The sequence below is a fragment of the Hyla sarda genome, chromosome 2, assembly GCF_029499605.1.
Source record: "Hyla sarda isolate aHylSar1 chromosome 2, aHylSar1.hap1, whole genome shotgun sequence".
NCBI classification, from domain to species: domain Eukaryota; kingdom Metazoa; phylum Chordata; class Amphibia; order Anura; family Hylidae; genus Hyla; species Hyla sarda.
Genome location: NC_079190.1, coordinates 367,364,743 through 367,378,464, shown reverse-complemented (window position 1 = coordinate 367,378,464; position 13,722 = coordinate 367,364,743). Strand labels below are relative to the sequence as shown.

The 13,722-nt window shown below is 44.3% G+C and overlaps 1 long non-coding RNA gene across 2 annotated transcripts in view; it reads right to left on the bottom strand.

Annotated features, from left to right (window-relative positions):
• Window positions 1-302: 302 nt before the first annotated feature.
• The window catches only part of LOC130356620 (uncharacterized), a 227,812-nt gene continuing 214,392 nt past the window's right edge, over window positions 303-13,722 (bottom strand). Inside the window, exon 3 of one of the 2 annotated variants that reach the window (XR_008888946.1) lies at window positions 303-389. This is a non-coding gene — a long non-coding RNA (uncharacterized LOC130356620). Of the gene's footprint in view, window positions 390-4,778; window positions 4,793-13,722 lie in introns of those variants that run through there. The other variant, XR_008888947.1, reaches the window with a different exon arrangement.

Sequence of the window (13,722 nt, the reverse complement as noted above, 5' to 3'; positions counted from 1 at the left end):
AAAAGTGTGTGGTTCCCCATATTTTCAGTGTCAGTCAGATACCAACCAATCAGCAACAGCCTGACGTTACCAGGGTGGGCGAGGACCATTGTTACTGGCTCTCCCCAACCTAAATAACCCCAGCCAGGAGTGCTATTTTTGACACTCCAGGCCTGTTGGTACTGGCTCTTCCCGGCAACCCTGTGGCGGTGGGTAACGGGGTAATAATTGGGGGTTAGCTCTAGCTGTTTTTTTGGCTAACGCTAAGCCCGGCATTGAAAAAAAAAATGTAGTTAAAAAAAAAAAAACACTCCCCACACAGCCCTCATTAAACCTTTTATTGACATTAAAAAAAAGCTGGTCATCATCGCAATACACTGATTCTGACATAGTCCTCCCCATTCACGTATCTGAAATGAGAAAAAAAAAAGGTTAGGACATCATTTGCGATCTCACCTGGGGAGTGCGCCCATACTGCAGTGTGTAACAGGGAGCCTCCAACTGTTCTTGTCTGCCTACTGTATCCTGTATATACAGTCATCTATAGATGGCTGTATATACAGGAGAGCGCACAAAGATTTAACTCAGAGCTGCAGTGTGGGTTAACTCTTTCCTTGCTGGGCTCCTGTATAGTATACATGGATACACTATGCCCCCTGTATACTATACAGCGGGCGGAGGTAAGTAGTGATGCTCTGCACCCTGTATATGTATATGCTATACATCACTACTTACCTCCTTACACTCCGTAGGGCGGGCGCTCTGCATCCGATCCATGGAGTAGTACCTGCAGTGAAAAAAATGCACACAGGGTACAAAAATGTTTGTTTCCGCACACCAGCAAAAATGCAAGAAAAAACACAAGGGGGGAGATTAATCAAAACCTATGTAGTGGAAGAGCGGTGCAGTTGCCCATAGCAACCTATCAGATTGCTCCTTTCATTTTTGTAAAGAAGCAATCTGATTGGTTGCCATGGGCAACTGCACTACTCTTCCTCTGTACAGTTTTTGATAAATCTCCCCCAAGAAAAAAGCTGGGACCGTTTTTCAGGCGTTTTTGCTGGTGGACAAAAAAAAACCTCAGTGGAATCCTGAAAAACAATAGAACAAAAGCCCAGCGTCCAGGATACACCACTTTTCCTGTGAGGTGTAGAACAGGTCTACAAATAGAACTTTGTGGAGATTTAGACCATTGCACGAAATTTATCATGGGGCTTGCACAAGTTTGATAAATTTGGAGAAAAAACGTCTACCAACAACAACATTGATACATCTCCCCCAGTGTGTGTATATAGATGCTGTGTATGTGTATGATGACCATGTGTGTATAAAGGGGCAGTGTGTGTATACAGAGGCAGTGTATATATTTGTGATGGGTGTGTGTATATACAGTGGCAGTGTATGTGTATATAGTGGCTGTATATGTGTGTATGATGGCAGTGTGTGTGTATATATATATATATATATATATATATATATATATTGTGAGAGGGACAGGATCAAATGTCGCTTGGCAGCCTGGGCTTCACAAGTAGAGACAGGGACACTGTAGGTAAAGTCCAAGTCCAGGCTGTGCCTGGGTTTATTTTAAGTGTCAACACAATAATACGGCCTTAACATCAGGCCAAACATACAAAATAAATACCTGCTCGGCTGAGCTCTGACTAAACAAGGTACGACCCTAACTATACTAGAGACACACTAGGTGCCCCCGAACGTGACACAAAACAGTAGCCCACGGCCACTTACATCATGGTTCTTAGTATTCCAGCAACCGCACACAGGCCTGCAGATCCCAGGTTTATGGAGCCTGCAATCAGCCTCACCTGGTATGTGGGAGTGACCTCCCACCCGACACTTGGTCACTCCAGGAAAAACCAACCCGGATTAAGCGGGTTGGATCCGCTATACTACAACTAGAATGTGCCAGTAACATAGTATCACTGACACACATAACTTTGGTTTTCCTTCACCGAAACCCAGGCATTTCGGTGACACGTATCTGTCCACAAGCTGCCTAAAGCAGCATAGGAGAGCATCCTAGGAGAAATATACATTCCCTCAATAACTCTGCCTGTCACTGTCTCACAATATATATATATATATATATATATATATATATATATATATAGTGGCAGTGTATATGCATATAGAAGCTGTGTATGTGTTAGATTGACATGTATGTATAAAGGGGCAGTGTGTGTATATAGTGGCAGTGTATATATTTATGATGGCAGTGTATATATTTATGATGGGTGTGTGTATATACAGTGGCAGTGTATGTGTATATAGGGGCTGTATATGTGTGTATGATGGCAGTGTGTGTCTATATAGTGGCAGTGTATATGCATATAGAAGCTGTGTATGTGTGTATGATGGCCATGTGTGTATAAAGGGGCAGTGTGTGTATATAGAGGCAGTGGGGGACATGTATCAAAGATTTTACCCCTGTTTTGTGTGTATTTTTTTGCGCAAAATTTTGCCCAAGCCCTTTTTTTGCGCATTTTTTTGCGCACGTTTTGGTAGAGCATGTCCTCCAGATGTTGCTGAATCAGGGTACCTTGGAGTGAGTACACATGGATTTATTAACTGCGTACTTTTCCTTTACACCAAAAATTTTGCCGCAAGAGCTTTTTTTTTGCGCAAATATAAACCATCTTGGACTTAACGTAGCAAGATGCTCTAAATCATTGATTCTATTTTCCAAAGAGTGGATTGAGGAGATGACTATATTTACCCGCAATTTATGAAGCTCATTGCGCTTAATTGATAAATTTAGAGCTTCTGCACATAATTTAGAATTCGGGAAAAGGGGTAAACTGCTTCTACCATACACAAATAATGATACATGTCCCCCAGTGTATATATTTTTATAATGGGTGTGTGTATATACAGTGGCAGTGTATGTGTTTATAGTGGCTGTATATGTGTGTATGATGGCAGTGTGTGTCTATATAGTGGCAGTGTATATGCATATAGAAGCTGTGTATGATGACCATGTGTGTATAAAGGGGCAGTGTATGTGTATATAGAGGCAGTGTATATATTTATGATGGATGTGTGTGTATATACAGTGGCAGTGTATGTGTATATAGTGGCTGTATATGTGTGTATGATGGCAGTGTGTGTCTATATAGTGGCAGTGTATATGTATATAGAAGCTGTGTATGTGTATGATGGCCATGTGTGTATAAAGGGGCAGTTCATGTGTATATAGAGGCAGTGTATATATTTATGATGGCTGTATGTGTATATACAGTGGCAGTGTATGTGTATATAGTGGCTGTATATGTGTGTATGATGGCAGTGTGTGTCTATATAGTGGCAGTGTATATGCATATAGAAGCTGTGTATGTGTATGATGGCAGTGTGTATAAAGGGGCAGTGTATGTGTATATAGAGGCAGTGTATATATTTATGATGGATGTGTGTGTATATACAGTGGCAGTGTATGTGTATATAGTGGCTGTATATGTGTGTATGATGGCAGTGTGTGTCTATATAGTAGCAGTGTATATGTATATAGAAGCTGTGTATGTGTATGATGGCCATGTGTGTATAATGTGGCAGCAGGAGGGTGGAAATTTAAAAAAAAAACAACTACTTGTCCAAGGGACTAAAGCGGAACACAATCTACTTGTCCCTCAAGAAAATCCACTTGTCCTGGTAGATAAAATAATTTCAACCAAAATAGTATGATCCACTCCACTAGACCACTAGGGGTGGTTATAAGATCCCTTTAGACACTGCTGTCAACTTTGACAGTGGTGATCTAATGGATTAATAGCCGTCCACAGCGATCGAAGCATGCCAGGCTATTAGCGGTGGGAGAGCTGTAGCTAGCTCCATTGAGACTTTTTATGCATCATAAAAAACGCCAGAAAAACTGTCCCAGCTTTTTCCTGCGCTTTGTCAGTTTTTCTTGTGTTTTTTTATTGCATTTTTGCTTGTGTGTGGAAACAAAAAAAATTTACTAAATATTTTTTTTTATCTTTTAAATTTAGATACGTGAATGCGGAGGACTATGTCAGATTTTGTGGATTGGAATGATGAACAGCGTTCTTTTTTTTTAATGTCAATAAAGGGGTTAACGAGGGCTGTAGGGGAGTGTTTTTTTAAATAAAATGTTTTTTTCATTGTGTTGTGTTTTTTATAATTGAATTTTCAGGCTTAGTAGTGGAAGCCATCTTGTAGACAGAATCCATTACTAAGCTGGGGCTTAGCGTTAGCCCCCAAAACAGCTAATGCCAACCCCCAATTATTACCCCGGTACCTACCGCCACAGGCTGTTGCTGCTTGGTTGGTATCTGGCTGATACTGAAAAATTTAGGGAACCACACACTTTTTTTATTTATAAAAAAACACATAGGGTTCCCCCTATTTTCAGTATCAGCCAGATACCAACCAAGCAGCAACAGCCTGACGTTACCAGGGTCCCCAGCCTAAATAACGCCAGACTGTTACCGCCTAGGCCCAGGAGCGCCATTTTTGACGCTCCGGGCCTGTTGGTACCGGCTCTTCCTGGCACCCCTGTGGTGGTGGGTACCGGGGTAATAATTGGGGGTTAGCGCTAGCTGTTTTTGGGGCTAACGCTAAGCCCTGGCTTAGTAATGGATTCTGTCTATAAGACAGCTTCCCCTACTAACCCTGAAAATTCAATTATAAAAAACAAGGACACATTGAAAAAAAATTTTAATAAAAAAAAATCACTCCTCCACAGGCCTCTTTAACCATTTTATTGAAATAAATAAAAAAAAATGCTGGTCATCGTTGAAGTCCACCGAATCTGAAGTAGACCTCCGCATTCACGCATCTGAAATGAAGAGAAAAACAAGAACTATGGGCTAGTACATTTTTTGTGCTCTCCCCTGGGAAGAGCGCACATAATGCAGTGTGTTATTAAAAAGGGAGCCTCCAATTGTTGCTAAACTACAACTCCCATCATAGGGGGCTGTAGTTAAGCAACAGCTGGAGGCACACTGGTTGCAAAACACTGAAAGTTTGTTACTTAACTCAGTGTTTCCCAACCCGTACGCCTCCAGCTGTTGCCAAACTACAACTCCCAGCATGTACGGTTTGTCAGTGCATGCTGGGAGTTATAGTTTTGCAACAGCTGGAGGCACACAGGTAGGGAAACACTGAGTTAGAAAACAGACAATGTTTCCCAACCAGCGCGCCTCCAGTTGTTGCAAAACTACAACTCCCGGCATGCCCAGGCAGTCCAGACATGCTGGGAGTTGTGGTTTTGTAACATCTGGCCCTTCAAACGTTGCCTAACTACAACTCAAAGCATGCCTGGACAGTCTGGGCATGCTTGGAGTTGAAGTTTTGCAACATCTGGAGGGCTACAGTTTGGACACCACTACTTAGCGGTCTCCCAACTGTTCTCCTCCAGTTGTTGCAAAACTACAACTCCCAGCATTCCCTTCGGCTGTCTGAGCATGCTGGGAGTTGTAGTTTTTCCCAACCTGTGTGCCTCCAGCTGTTGCAAAACTTCAACTTCAAGCATGCCCAGATTGCCCAGGCATGCTGGAAGTTGTCTGGCCATGCTGAGAGTTGTAGTTTTGCAACATCTGGAAGAGCACAGATTGGAGACCACTGCACAGTGGTGTCCAAACTGCGGCCCTCCAGATGTTGCAAAGCTGCAACTCCCAGCCAGTGGCCCCCCGAGATTGCTGCCCCCTAGAATGGTGGAGCCGAAGCTGTAAGCTACCGCTCCACCATTCACTAACCTTGACTGTCACACGCTGTGAGTACACAGCGTGTGAGCTGCGGGGACGCGATCCACTGCAGGCCGGCGCGATGACGTCACATCATCGCGCCGGCGCCCGGAAATCCCGTCACCGCGGCCAGCATACTGTAAGTACTAAGAGTATGCTCAGGGCCCAGGGGATTTGGGGGATAGAATATGTGCCACTGTTAAGGGCACTATATCGTACAGGAGGAGTGGGGAGGGGGATTTAAAAACTTAGGGGGGAATTTTTAATGTGAGGGGCTGCAGGGCAAAGCACTGGGGGCACTATATGTGAAGAGCACATGACAGGGGGGCCCCCTGTGCTATGCCCCTCACATATAATGCCCCCTGTGCTGTGCCCCACACATATAATACCCCCTGTGCTGTGCCCCTCACATATAATGCCCCCATGTGCTGTGCCCACACATATAAATTATATGTGTGGGGGGCAAAGCACAGGGGGTATTATATGTATGGGGCACAGCACAGGGGGCATTATATGTATGGGGCACAGCACAGGGGGCACTATATTATATAATGCCCCCTGTGCTGTGCCCTACACATATAATTCCCCCTGTGCTGTGCCCCACACATATAATGCCCCCTGTGCTGTGCCCCACACATAATTTCCCCTGTGCTGTGCCCTACACATAATGTCCCCTGTGCTGTTCCCCTCACATATAATGCCCGTGCTGTGCCCCACACATATAATGCCCCTTGTTCTGTGCCCATCACATATAATGCCCCCTGTGCTTTGCCCGGACATATAATGCCCCCTGTGCTGTGCCCCACACATATAATGCCCCCATCATGCGCCCCTCATATATAATGCCCCCATCCTGTGCCCCTCATATATAATGTGCCATCATGCGCCCCTCACATATAATGCTCCTGTCATGTGCCCCAAACATATAATGCCCCCTGTGCTGTTCCCCTCACATATAATGCCCCCTGAGGGGACAGGACAGGGGGCATTATATGTGAGGGGCTCATGATGGGGGCATTATGTGTGAGGGGCAAAGAACAGGGGCATTATATGTGAAGGGCACAGCACGGGGCATTATATGTGAGGGGTGCATGATGGGGGCATTATACATGAGGGGTACATGATGGGGGCATTATATGTGAGGAGCAAAGAACGGGGGAATTATATGTGAAGGGCACAGCACAGGGGGCAATATATGTTAGGGGCACAGGGCATTATTATGTGAGGGGAACAGGACGGGTCATAATTATTATATGTAGGGGCACAAGATGGGGCATTATTACTATATGTGAAGGCACAGAGTGTTCTGCATTTCAGAAGTATATTGTAGATTCTGAGAAATTTCTGGGGTGGTACGTTTTTTTATGGGCCACAAAACATTTGGGTATTTTATTCAGAGGGTGCACTGCACAGCAAGTTATATTCAGAGAGTGCAGTGTGTGGTAGTATTAAATTTAGAGGGCACAGTGTGGTAGTATTATATTCAGAGGGCACAGTGTGTGGTAGTATTATATTCAGAGAGTGCAGTGTTTGGTAGTATTAAATTTAGAGGGCAAAGTGTGGTAGTATTATATTCAGAGGGCACAGTGTGTGGTAGTATTATATTCAGAGGGTACAGTGTGTGCTAGTATTCTATTCAGAGAGTTCAGTGTGTGGTAGTATTATATTCAGAGGGCACAGTGTGTGGTAGTATTATATTCAGAGGGCACAGTGTGGTAGTATTATATTCAGAGGGCACAGTGTGTGGTAGTATTATATTCAGAGGGCACAGTGTGTGGTAGTATTATATTCAGAGTGTGTAGTGTTTGGTAGTATTAAATTCAGAGGGCACAGTGTGGTAGTATTATATTCAGAGGGCACAGTGTGTGGTAGTATTATATTCAGAGAGTGCAGTGTTTGCTAGTATTAAATTTAGAGGGCACAGTGTGTGGTAGTGTTATATTCAGAGGGTGCAGTATATGATAGTATTATATTCAGAGGGTACGGTGTGTGGCGGTATTATATTCAGAGGGTACAGTGTGTTGTTTATTCTGGGGTACAGTGTGTCAGAATTATATTCAGAAGGTATGTGCCAGTATTATATTCGAAGAATACAGTGTCTGGCAGGTTTATAATAGTTATTATTTTCATATAAAGGATCAGAATCCGCTGACATAGTGAGGAGCCATCTGGGCGTCAAGTTCTGCAGAGAGAAGATTTAGCTGGAACAAGTCCCGGTGGTATGTAGCATCTGAATTAGATAAGGAAAGACTATAGAGAAGATGTCACCTGTAGTCACTGATATCATTCTGTATCCTCCTGTGTGTGTCCCATCAGAGCTGGAGTCACTGAAGAAGTTCTGCAGTAATGATGGGTGAAACAACAACTCCCAGCATCCCCTTACCACTGCTTAGGTCAGACTGGGAGCTGTAGTTTTAAATGGTAAAAACTTCTTTAGCACTTTCCCATTCTGTGGCAATTGGTATATTTGATTATTATTCTGACATGTGAGCATGGCCTAAGAGTCTTAAACAAGGTTAGGACTGTATGATACATTTAATAATATTGTAAGTTCCGTAAGCAACATCTTATTTTCTGTCCGCCAACACAAAATACTCTAATAGTGCCCCTCCCGAGACTCTACTCTGGATCCGCCCCTGCTGCCAGCATGCCCAGACAGTCAAAGGCTGTCTGGGCATGCTGGGAGTTGTAGTTTTGAAACTACTAGAAGCAGCAGTGAATATCACTTTACGGCGATCTTCACTGCTACTTCCACTTACCTGCCGCAGCTGCCTTCTAGACGGTCCCCGGTCCATGCCGTCCCCGCCGGTCCCACAGCAGGTATGTGCCGCGGCCCCCCGCAGCTTCCGGGATCCTCCTCCCCCGCTCTACCCGACTTCTAGGTGCTGGAAGAGCGGCGGATCTGAACTTTAACCCCCCAGAGTCAGCGATCACTGTGATTGGTCCACAGGGACCAACCACAATGATCGCTGACCAAGACCATCCACAGTTGGTCCTGGGGGGGCTTGCAGAAGTTGTCCCCCGCTTGTAACAGCGGGACTTCTGCCAGTTAGCCCGTGTGATCGCCGGGTTAACTGCATGACATATAAAAATGTCTTGATCCGCGAACTACCTGCACATCATGACATTTATATATGTCATTCTGCAGGAACAGGTTAAATTGGGGAGCCACTGATGTAATGCGGATCGCAGCAAATCTCCAAAATGATCTGCTGCGATCTGCATTTAAATTAAAAAGCTGGTGGTACATGCAGCTACATCACGCTGCCACCGGCTTCTATATAGACTGTAAAGATTCATAATCCCTGCCGGGAGAGGGGAGCTCTGATTGGAGAATAGCTATTGACCAATCAGAGCTCTCCTCTCTAGGCGGCGGGGATTATGAATTATGACAGTGTATATAGAAGTGTCAGCGCAGTGAAGCCGCATGTATCGCCGGCTTTTACAGTTAATAAATGCGGATCGCAGCGGGTCTCTGGATAATGACCCAGTGCGATCTGCACCTCAGCCCCTGGACTATAACTTCCATCATGGGCAGAGTCTGTCTATGATGGGAGTTTCAGTCCTTATTGTGTGAAAATACACACTTTGGTACATGTCCTCCGAGGTGGTGTATATTTGCGCAAAAAAATGACACTTGCGTTCTTTTTGTGCGTCCAAAAAAAAAAAACACAGTTAGTAAATCGATGTCTATGGGAAAAATGGCTCTACGGTATACCCGAAGGGTGATATCTGTAGAAAAGTTCCACCAAAAAAGACGCACATAAAGAACGCAGAAAATATCATTGCGCAAGATTTTGCGCAAGAAAATACACTTAAAATTACTCTATAAAGATTGATGAATCCCCCAATCATACATACACCTGCCACTGCCCCCTATATCATACATTACATACACACATCACACATACACCATACACACATCATATATGCACATACACTCACACCATAAATATACACCATACATATGCACACATCATACATACACCTGCTGCTGCCCACCCCACATCATACATTACATACACACATACACCATACACACATCATATATACACATACACTCACACCATAAATATACACCATACATATGCACACATCATACATACACCTGCTGCTGCCCACCCCACATCATACATTACATACACACATACACCATACACACATCATATATACACATACACTCACACCATATATTTGCACACATCATACATACACCTGCCACTACCCCCTATATCATACATTACATTCAAACATTACACATACACACATCATATATACACATGACACATACACCATACATATGCACACATCATACATATACCTGCCGCTGATACACCCCCCCCCCCCAATCATACATTACATACATATACAACCACCTGAGCCGGTGTGAGGTGAAATCCCCAGCCCGTGCAGTGCAGTATGTCTCCTCACACATGTCCTCTCCCCTCCCCCTGCTCAGTATTTTCCCCTGTGAAAACTTGAAACCTCCCCGTTATAAATTAGGTCCTGTGTAGACAGAGCAGGGGAGGGGAGGAGCTGTGTACGTCCTCATTTTCCCCCTGTCTTGTATTATGCAGAGCTGAGCTCTCCATACTCCGGGAGGGGGGATGAGGGGGCGTGGCTTAATCATCTCCTGCAGACGTGCGACCTCGGGCTCTACCCTCGCTCCTCCTGGCTCTAGCTTCGGCAAACTTTGAAGAGCGGAGGGGAGGAGCTGTGAGGTGAGATCCCCTCACACCGGCTGGGGAGGCTCTGAGCAGCGGCTCCCGGCTACTGAAATCAGCTGAGGGCCGCCACCGCCCCCTCCATACACCATGAGCGCCGGTGTGAGGTTCAGACTTGCATAGGCTCCTGCGCCTCACACCGGCATAAAAGAAAAATAAGGGGGAAGTCGGTCTGTCCCTGCTTGTCCAATACAGGGCTAAATCTATGACAAATTCACCTGCCCAGCGCCCGAAACTACATGTCCCGGGCATTGGGCGATAGGATTTCCACATCCCTGCGCAGTGTGTGTATATTGAAGCTGTGTATGTGTGTATGATGGCCATGTGTGTATAAAGGGGCAGTGTGTGTATATAGAAGCTGTGTATGTGTATGATGTCCATGTGTGTATAAAGGGGCAGTGTGTGTATATAGAGGCAGTGTATATATTTATTATGGCTGTATGTGTATATACAGTGGCAGTGTATGTGTATATAGTGGCTGTATATATGTGTATGATGGCAGTGTGTGTCTATATAGTGGCAATGTATATGCATATAGAAGCTGTGTATGTGTATGATGGCAGTGTGTGTCTATATAGTGGCAGTGTATATGCATATAGAAGCTGTGTATGTGTGTATGATGGCCATGTGTGTATAAAGGGGCAGTGTGTGTATATAGAGGCAGTGTATATATTTATGATGGATGTGTGTGTATATACAGTGGCAGTGTTTGTATATAGTGGCTGTATATGTGTGTATGATGGCTGTGTGTGTGTGTATATATACATTGGCAGTGTATGTGTATATAGTGGCTGTATATGTGTGTATGATGGCAGTGTGTGTATATATAGGGGCAGTGTATATGCATATAGAAGCTGTGTATGTGTATGATGGCCATGTGTGTACAAAGGGGCAGTGTGTGTATATAGAGGCAGTGTATATATATTTATGATGGATGTGTGTGTATATACAGTGGCAGTGTGTGTATATAGGGGCTGTATATGTGTGTATGATGGCTGTGTGTGTATATACAGTGGCAGTGTATGTGTATATAGTGGATGTATATGTGTGTATGATGGCCATGTGTGTATAAAGGGGCAGTGTGTATATAGAGGCAGTGTATATATTTATGATGGATGTGTGTGTATATACAGTGGCAGTGTATGTGTATATAGTGGCTGTATATGTGTGTATGATGGCAGTGTGTGTATATGTAGTGGCAGTGTATATACGTATAGAAGCTGTGTATGTGTGTATGATGGCCATGTGTAGGGCTGCAGCTAACGATTATTTTAATAATCGATTAGTTGTCGATTATTTTATCGATTAATCGATTAATTGGAAAAAATGTCAAAATGCCATAAAAAAGGGGTTCAGCTGATTCTACTTGAAAAACTATGTACAATGGCCATATTAAAAGTTTCTAGCATGTGATGTGACCAAATAGCAGCAATTTTATAATTTTTTATTTTTTTTTCAAGTTTAAACCGGTTGCTGTACAGGATCATTATTAATGATCCTGTACAGAAACCAGCGTAATTTGATACTACCGCATGGGTAACTATTAAACTATAAAAAAAAAAAAAAATGTTAATGATTCGCTAATATTTTAATAGTTCAGACAGTTAGCATGCGGTAGTATCAAATATTTAAAAATAATAATTATTTAACTTTTTTTGTATAGCTATAGGAAATGGGGGAGCTAATTTTTATTGGGGGAGAAGTAAAAGTAATGTTTTTTTCCTTTTTTTTTATATAGCACTCCTATACACATGTGTATATGCAGACTGCAGAACATTGCTTTTACAGACCCCTTTAGACAGCAGCCCCCCCTTTAGACAGCAGGACCCCCCTTTAGACAGCAGCCCCCCCCCCCTTTAGACAGAAGACCCCCCCTTTAGATAGCAGCCCCACCCCCCTTTAGACAGCAGGGCATCCCCCTTTAGACAGCAGGACCCCCCCTTTAGACAGCAGGAACCCCCCTTTAGACTGCAGGGACCCCCCTTTAGACAACACCCCCCCCCCCCTTTAGACAGAAGGGCCCTCCTTTAGACCGCAGCCCCCACCCTTGTAGACAGCTCACCTGCAGCTGTCCTCTGTCAGGGGCTGCCGCTCCGCTGCACAGTTCTCCCGTCCGCATCACGTTGTGCTATGGAGGACCATGTGACACACACGTCACTCCGTAACGTTACGTCGGGCGCAGGGGAGGAGGAGGAGTGACATGTATGTCACATGGTCCTCCATAGGACAACGTGATACGGACGAGAGAACGGGGCAGCGGAGCGGCAGTACGCGACAGAGTACAGCTGTAGGTGAGCTGCATACAAGGGTGGGGGCTGCGGTCTAAAGGGGGCCCTGCTGCCGCAGCCCGACATGTCCCCACTGCTGCCTTGCTCCTAGCGCAGCGCCGGGATATGTCTATTCTCTGCTGCTCATCTCTTTTCCCGACAGAGATGAGCAGCGTAGAATAAACATGTCCCGGCGGTGGCTGATTGCACTAGGAGCAGGGCAGCAGCGGAGACATGTCGGCTTCATTCATTCATTCACTGCCGCCACTGGTGGCAGACAACGAATCGGGCGATTATTTGATAACGGGATTAGTCGACAACGAATCCCGTTATCGATTTTTTATCGATTGCATCGATTAATCGTTGCAGCCCTAGCCATGTGTGTATAAAGGGGCAGTGTGTGTATATAGAGGCAGTGGCCGACATTTATCATTGTCTTTAGACTGTTTTTTGTGTCTACAAAAAGGCGCAAGCAGGGTTTATTTGCGCCTTTTCGTTTACACATTTCTGCTGATTTTGAGTTGCAATCCACTGATTTTGGCAATACACATGATATAGAAGGGATTTATGAACTGCGCCTTTTTGTAAAAAGGCGCAAAGCCACTGAAAAGTCTCTAAAACTACACCATCCCAGACCTGGCGTAGATTTTTAGTGTATGTGAAGAGAGAAATTTGAGAAAATGTGACCTGCACATAATGTATCATATGCTCTGTGAACATTTTATAAATATGGTGCTCCTACACATTACCAGCACACACAAAAAATGCTTCACTTACACCTACAATGATAAATGTGGGCCAGTGTATATATTTATGATGGATGTGTGTCTATATAGTGGCAGTGTATGTGCATATAGAAGCTGCGTATGATGGCCATGTGTGTGTATATAGGGGCAGTGGGGGACATGTATCATTACATGTCTATTGTAGACACAGTTCTACCCCTTTACACTGCTTCTCTAATTTATACTGTTGCTCAAGATTTATTAAAGTTGTGCATGTCCTTTGATAAATTTTGTGCAAATATAGAAA